The 6542-nt window shown below is 48.2% G+C and overlaps 1 long non-coding RNA gene across 1 annotated transcript; it reads left to right on the forward strand.

Moving 5' to 3' along the window:
• Positions 1 to 259: 259 nt before the first annotated feature.
• LOC142362963 (uncharacterized) lies at positions 260 to 6169 on the forward strand. Its single transcript, XR_012765400.1, has 3 exons — positions 260 to 567; positions 660 to 895; positions 1288 to 6169. It is a non-coding gene; the product is annotated as an uncharacterized LOC142362963 (long non-coding RNA).
• Positions 6170 to 6542: the final 373 nt, after the last annotated feature.

The raw sequence follows: 6542 nt of genomic DNA on the forward strand, positions 1-6542 counted from the left end.
CCCGGCGCACCGCCCTCCCCGCAGCGGGGCGGGGCCGGGGGCGGGGACAGGGGCGGGGCGGGAGAAGACGCTCCGCCCCCGCAGCGGGGCCGGCCGAGGCAGGCGGGGGAGGGGTGGCCGTGGCCAGGTTGCGGCGCCGGGTGCGGGGCCGGGGTCTCCCCCCGCGGCGGGCCCAGCCGCGGGCAGCCCGGGCGGAAAGCTGAGCACTTCCACTGGCCGCTGTCGAAGCTCGGGGCGGGTGGAGCAGAGGGAGGGCACCCCTGGGGCAGAGGCGGCTGGGGGGGGGCGGGCGCCGCGCCGCCATGTTGCCACCGCCGCGGCTGCTGCGCGGGAGCGGCGCGGGGAACGAAATGGCATCTGTATCTTTTTTCCCCCCCCTCTTAAAAACACGCCTAACCTTTGCCGCTCAAAACCCGCTCTGTTTGGGATAATAAATCCTGCGGGAAGAGAAAGAACCGAGCGGGGTCAGTTGGGAGCTGACCAAAGCACGGCGGGAGGCCCTGCTGACGGGAAGCCAGGAGCCTTTATTCATGACAGCTCCTTTCACCACGAGAACGAATCTGCCGGGTTAGTCCCGCGGTCTCTTCAATTGCGTGGCTTGCTGGCTTGCTGTCAGTCATCTCGGCTTGATGTCTGTCTCCTTGTCCTTGGCGTTGCAGAGAGAGGAGAACGTTCGGCTCTTGCGGGGAAATGAACCGAGGGAGCAGGCTGCCCTGCCTCATCCGAGGCCTCTTCTTTTCCCACGGCTGCTGGTGCTGCTGCCGGTTAACGCAGAGCTGAGAGCTGAGCTTCCCTGTTCTTCCTTTCTGTATCCGCGACTTCGAAACCGATCTTTTCCTCAAGTGTTGAGATTCCTGAGTTTGGAGGGATTTGTGGCTGGTTTTGGTCTGTATCGGTAAGTTATGGGGCAAGGTTAGTTGTTGGTTGTTTTTTAGACAGAAGCTAACAGGAAATCCTTTCAAAAATAAATTATACAAAGCCAAGTTCTGCTCTTACTTACACCTTGGCAACTCCGCTTACTTCCACACAAGGTTAAAAAACAAGGCAGAGTTTGGTCATAGGTCTTTAAACTTTCTTCTTTGCATGCGTTTATAAATAGGCTTGAAACGTGCCTCTACGTTAGCCGTAGATCACTGATTCCTGAGCCTTGGGAGAAACACACAGGGAAGAAGATAATTCCTACTGGAGAAACTCAGATCCACTCCCCAGCCCCCACACTTCTCCTTCAGGGAAGACAAGAAGTATAGAAGGCAAATGGGAAGTCTGTTCCGTGTTATTCCTCCTTAGGTAGCCGCTGATGCGCACGTGCAGGGAGAAGGGTCCATGGCACGCCACAGTTACAAAGGCAGCTCTCAGTTGTGAGAGGCTGGCGGTCTCATTGAGCAGAATACAGATGAAGGTGGCCGGAGAAAAGAGGCAGCGCACGAGGAAGAAGGGCTGCTCAGTACCTCGGGAGGTTTCCACTCAGTTATGTATTTTATTCTTCCACATATTAAAGTGTGAGTGTAGCTATTTTATGTTCAGTTTGTAGAGGGAACTAAAGTCTTTCAAGTAAAGTGGAAAGGTGGAGCATATTGAATTATAACAGTTTGTTGGCCAAGAGTATATTTAGAGACGGCACAGGTTTCCAGAAGGTGCTACGGGGCATATTCGTGACAAATAGGCTTAGCTGGCAGCCAGCCAGCCAGCCATTTTCTTTTCTCTCCTCTCCAGGGGTTTTCATAAACAGGAGCTCTGAAAGTGGGAATAATCCGACATCATTCTGATTCTGAATTTCTTTTTAATTTATTTGTGGTGACTTCAGGAGGATGATGTTCACTGGCAGTAGATCAATTCCTTTATGGAGTTATCTATGACTTTTCTTTGAACTAACATATATGTATTGAGAAACTTACCTGAACATTTTTTGTCCTGGTAATTCTTCATGTACTTAGGTAGAAGGATTGCAGGGGAAAAAACCTTTTCCCATGCTGGTTCTGGTTCTCAGTTCTGCCAGGTAAATAGAGGAACCAGCACGTAAAAGTTCAGTTAAATTATTTTAAAGTTGCTGACCTTTTTTAAAATCCAGAAATACCAGATTTGGTAACAGGCCGGGTTTAATTCATGTCTCGGGTTGGCTTGCCTTACCCTTACAATGAGGTGCACGGCTGATGAGCTCGCAGGCTGCTTTGCTGCAACCTCTGCGTGCAGCCTGCCCGTCCGCAGGAGTGCTTCGCCGCTGCCCAGGGCTCCCTGCTGCCCTCCGGCATGGCCGCTGCCCTGCAGCTCCCCGTAACCAGGGGCACACGTCTTTCTAACTGGGCTTCGTTATCCCGAGCGTCCTTCAACCGTCTCTCCCCTGAGCTTCAGGGAAACACCATAGGAGCCAACTTTTCTGTTTTGCCATAAATTCTTTGCTCTGTTGACTTAGGTTTTTTGGTAGGTTACTCCATAGCTTTTCCAAGCAATATAGCCTTTCCTCCTTGAAGTCAATAAGTGGCTTGTTTTGCTTGTACTATGCCAGGCTGGATCTAGCAAGGCAAAGGCCAACAGCAGTCCTCGGGTTTTTTTCAAAATGTTCTGTCAATAGCTCTGTAATCACCATTTCTATTCAGTTCTGCTTCATCCCAGATCAGCAAGGTTTAAAATACACAGGTTTATGTTGACAGAGCATTGAAATGCAGTCCTCTGCGCTTTCTGACGGATTTAAAGGCACACTTGACACGGAAATTAAAGGGAGCTGGCAAGACCTAAGCCCCTTATATTTCCATGATTTTCTCTGTTGACAAGCATATTCTTTCTTTTTTTTTTTTTGTGATGCTCTTCCCAAACCAGTTACACAACACATGGTTCTGGCCTCAAGCAGCTTTTGCAGCTACCAAACATCAGTTGACTGTGCATCAGCCTCTGCTGCAGTGCGCAGTTAGTTGGTGTTGCCTGCTGGGACAGCCTGAGCAAGCTCTACCAGAACTCCCCGGAGAGGCGGCGAGTGCCCTGCACCCCTTGTCCCACCACGCAGTGGCTGCAGTGAGCTTTCAGCCTCCCGTGCGATAGATGGTTCAGGCTAGAAGATACCAGCTGGTCCAACCTTCAGCTCAACGGATAGTCCGACCAGGGTGCTCAACATTTTTGCCAGTCGGGTTTCATCCCCCAAGGGTGGGCATCCCACCACGTCTCAGGGCACCTGCTTTGGTGCTGATCCACTCTCCATGTGAACAATTCTTTTAATTGTCAGAATTTTTTAAGTCAAAATTTTCCTGGCTGCTCCTTGTGATTGTTGCCTCTGGTCTTTTGCTGTGCACCTCTGTTGAGAACCTGGCTGCATCTTCCCTGTAACTCCCCACTTGCTACCTGAAGACAGTAAATAGGGCTCCCCACCCCCTTAACCCTCTTCTCTCTTGGCTGAACAAACCTTCAGTGTCTCTCTGTACATGAAGCTGCTGAGAGAAAAACTCAGATTGTTGACAGAGGCACGAGTCTTGCCTGTTCTACTGAAATAGGTGCATGCCAAGTTAGTTGCGAGGAAAGGATTGTGTGCCAGGCTACGTCTTGGCAAGTCGACACGCATTTATGTGCCATGGTTACTACTCAACTGCATAAGAACATTTGGTGTTGGCAAAAAGCCTTTCCTGAGCCATGTTAAAAGGTGTAGCACACACAGAGCCTAAGAAACGGTAGTGTCATTCTGTTGGGGAAAAAAAAATTATTCCAATACTCAGACAAGTGCCCCCGCTTTGGTATGCTTTTATTCCCTCAGGAAACCTGGCACCATATACCGTTCTATCACAACTGCCTCGGGCTTATAGGAAGGCTTTAGTCTAGTTCTCATGGATATTCCTGTCTTTACTAAACAAAACTATGCCTAGGCTAGGATTACTTTCAGCTGTCAGCCTGAAAAGCCATTTTCTATACAAAACAGCAAACTGCCACCTTTTTTTCAGCATTGTGTGACACAGTCATTCTTTAAATGTAAAACTGCACAGTCAGTGCGTTACTGAGTGGCAGGAGAGGCCGGACTTCCCTCCCTCGATAAGTGGATTTCATGCCCACACAGACCTAGAGAGCAGAGATCCCCCCAAACCTCCCCCCTCCTACAGGAGAAGGAATCTGTACCTCATTGTGTTTCAGTGCTAGGAGATCTCTGGTATCTGTCTCGCTTAGAGGAAAGAATCAGTGTAACATGATTGTTTGTGGCTTTGCTTTGACGAAGCGTGGCTTTTTTTTTCTGTGTGCAATAAGCAATTGTAAACTCTTCCACGGAAACTCTGGAGAATTTACTTGGAGTTTGCACCGAGTGGTTTAAAACAGAAGCCCAGCAGTAGTGTGCATTATACAACCCACTTCCACATGCCTTGCAAGGCCCTTAAAATTGTTAGAGCTCCACAAACCTGCACCACCCCCTCCCTCCAGGAGCTGTCTTATTTAAGCATAAATGCTGCCCCGGAATCAACGCTGGGGATGGAAAAGAGGGGTCCACGTAACCACACTGTCACCGCTGCTTTGTACGGTCAGGCCAAGGTGGGGGATCATAAAGTCTTTTTTACTCATAGCAAATCCACATCTGTGTCGATGTTGTCAGTGCAATGCAGTGTTCGCGTTTTCAAACTACCACCCTTCTGGTCGAGGAGTCATATATTAATCAAGTTAGCAGTTCTGCCAGGAAATAACAAGGATACCATGCATTTCAGCAGTGCTTTTCATCAGATCATTCCTACTTACTTTACAAACAGAATTAAGGAAGCCTCACAACATCCCTGTGAGGTAGGTGGAAATTCTTACACCCGTTTTACAGGTGGAGAAAACAGGCACTGAGAGGTAAAGTGATTATCACAGCAAGTCAGAAGCAGAGCTGGAAATAAATCTAAGATTATTATCCTAGGTCCCACTGCTCTAGACACTAGAGAACACCAACTCCCACATGCTACGGTAAGCTAAGACACTATCTTTCTCTTCTACTTTCACCTCCTTCGGTGATTCTGACACTTGCATCTTATGCTCCTTGCAGAGAGCCAGTTAGTAATTTATTTGCACGGGGAGCCAAGGGGGTACACACACCTTTAAATGATCCAGGCGTGGCTCTGATTGCTCAGTGACTTCCCCCTTCCCAAGAAGACAATTTTCCCTGTTCTTTGCATTTATATCTATGTTTTGCATAATTGTTTTTTCGAGTAGAATCATACAATGAATCCACAGCTCTGAGGCTGTTATGCAGCCTCACTAGAAATTTCTTGAACAAATGATTAAATTTGTCTCACTGAGAGGGAATAAAACACATTTATATGCTATCACATCCAGAAATAGCAATAATCCTTTGCTCAGCTGTAGGGCCTTCCATCCAAGGACCTCCCGTTCTACTGCTAACACAATGTATCGAGCCTCACATCGTCTTTGTGAGGTAGAACGTGATTCCCAGTTGTACAAGAGGGAAGAACGACTTGCTGACAGTCCCACAGTGGTTTCATTGCAGAGGTGAGGCTGAATGCCAGAAGACCTGGAACTGTTCGTTCCCCGCCTGGTTTGCCGAGAAGCGCTGTCTTGGTGCCGTGGCTCGTACCTGGTGGCTACAGATTCACCGGCAGCCTGGCAGGGGACGTGAAAACTGGCTTGAAGGAAAAAATCAACAAGCAGTTGACCGGATGCAGGAGGAAAATGCTGGCTTGCTTCATTGTGCTGTCGTGAGCCGGAGGAAGAAACGAGCTTTCCTGCGGCAGCTGTAAACGAACTACAGAGTGTCCATTGAGTACGCTGCGTTTCAGTGCATTTTACCGAGGCACTCCAGTGAAAAAGAACGATATACTCAACATTTGATGGTTGAAGACTGGACTGCCCGGCAGCCATGTTGTGAACCATATACCTCTGATGAATGAGCACTCAATTAGTCCAGCGATCTAACGAAGGTATGCATGTCAGAGGTCAGGAACAGGGATGGTTATTAAAATACTTTGTATGTAAAAGGACTTGTCAGGTAATTAGTAGTAAACAAGGGTGGGGGTGATTAGTCGATTTGTATCTGGAAGGGTCAGATGCTCTGAGGAAGGTGGAAGATACCTCATATTGAACCGTTACAGTTATTTTTTTTTTACCTACAAGACAGTGTGTTTCCAGCCCCCTTCAACAGGTGGGCCGGTTTATGCTTAGAACCGTTAAAACTCTCTTATATCTTCCTGTGAAGAAAATAAAAAATTAATAGATCCCATCTGATATAAGTGTGGTGATTTTTCTGTTCATCTAAATCTTTGCCCTTGCTTGAATTCTAGTGGAGTTACTGGGCATAGTGGACCCTTTTCCTGCTGAAAAACGTTCTCTTTCCTCAGTTGCCTTTCATTTGTGTTAACCGTTCTCCTGCTGTATTAAGAGAGTAGGTAAGTGGTAGCCTCCAGATTCTCTCTCTGCATGTTCCTTCATATATGTTGCTTTGTCATATTCCTTCCCAAAACCAAGGAGGTACCTTCCAGTCCTCCTTCACAAGGAAGGATGACTTAACAGCCTTTGTCCAGAGAGCAAAGATTTTGACCTCGGGCTGCAAACCTTGGGAAAATACACAGGCCCAACAGGAGCAAAAG

This window comes from Opisthocomus hoazin, chromosome 1, assembly GCF_030867145.1.
Source record: "Opisthocomus hoazin isolate bOpiHoa1 chromosome 1, bOpiHoa1.hap1, whole genome shotgun sequence".
Classification (NCBI taxonomy): Eukaryota; Metazoa; Chordata; class Aves; order Opisthocomiformes; family Opisthocomidae; genus Opisthocomus; species Opisthocomus hoazin.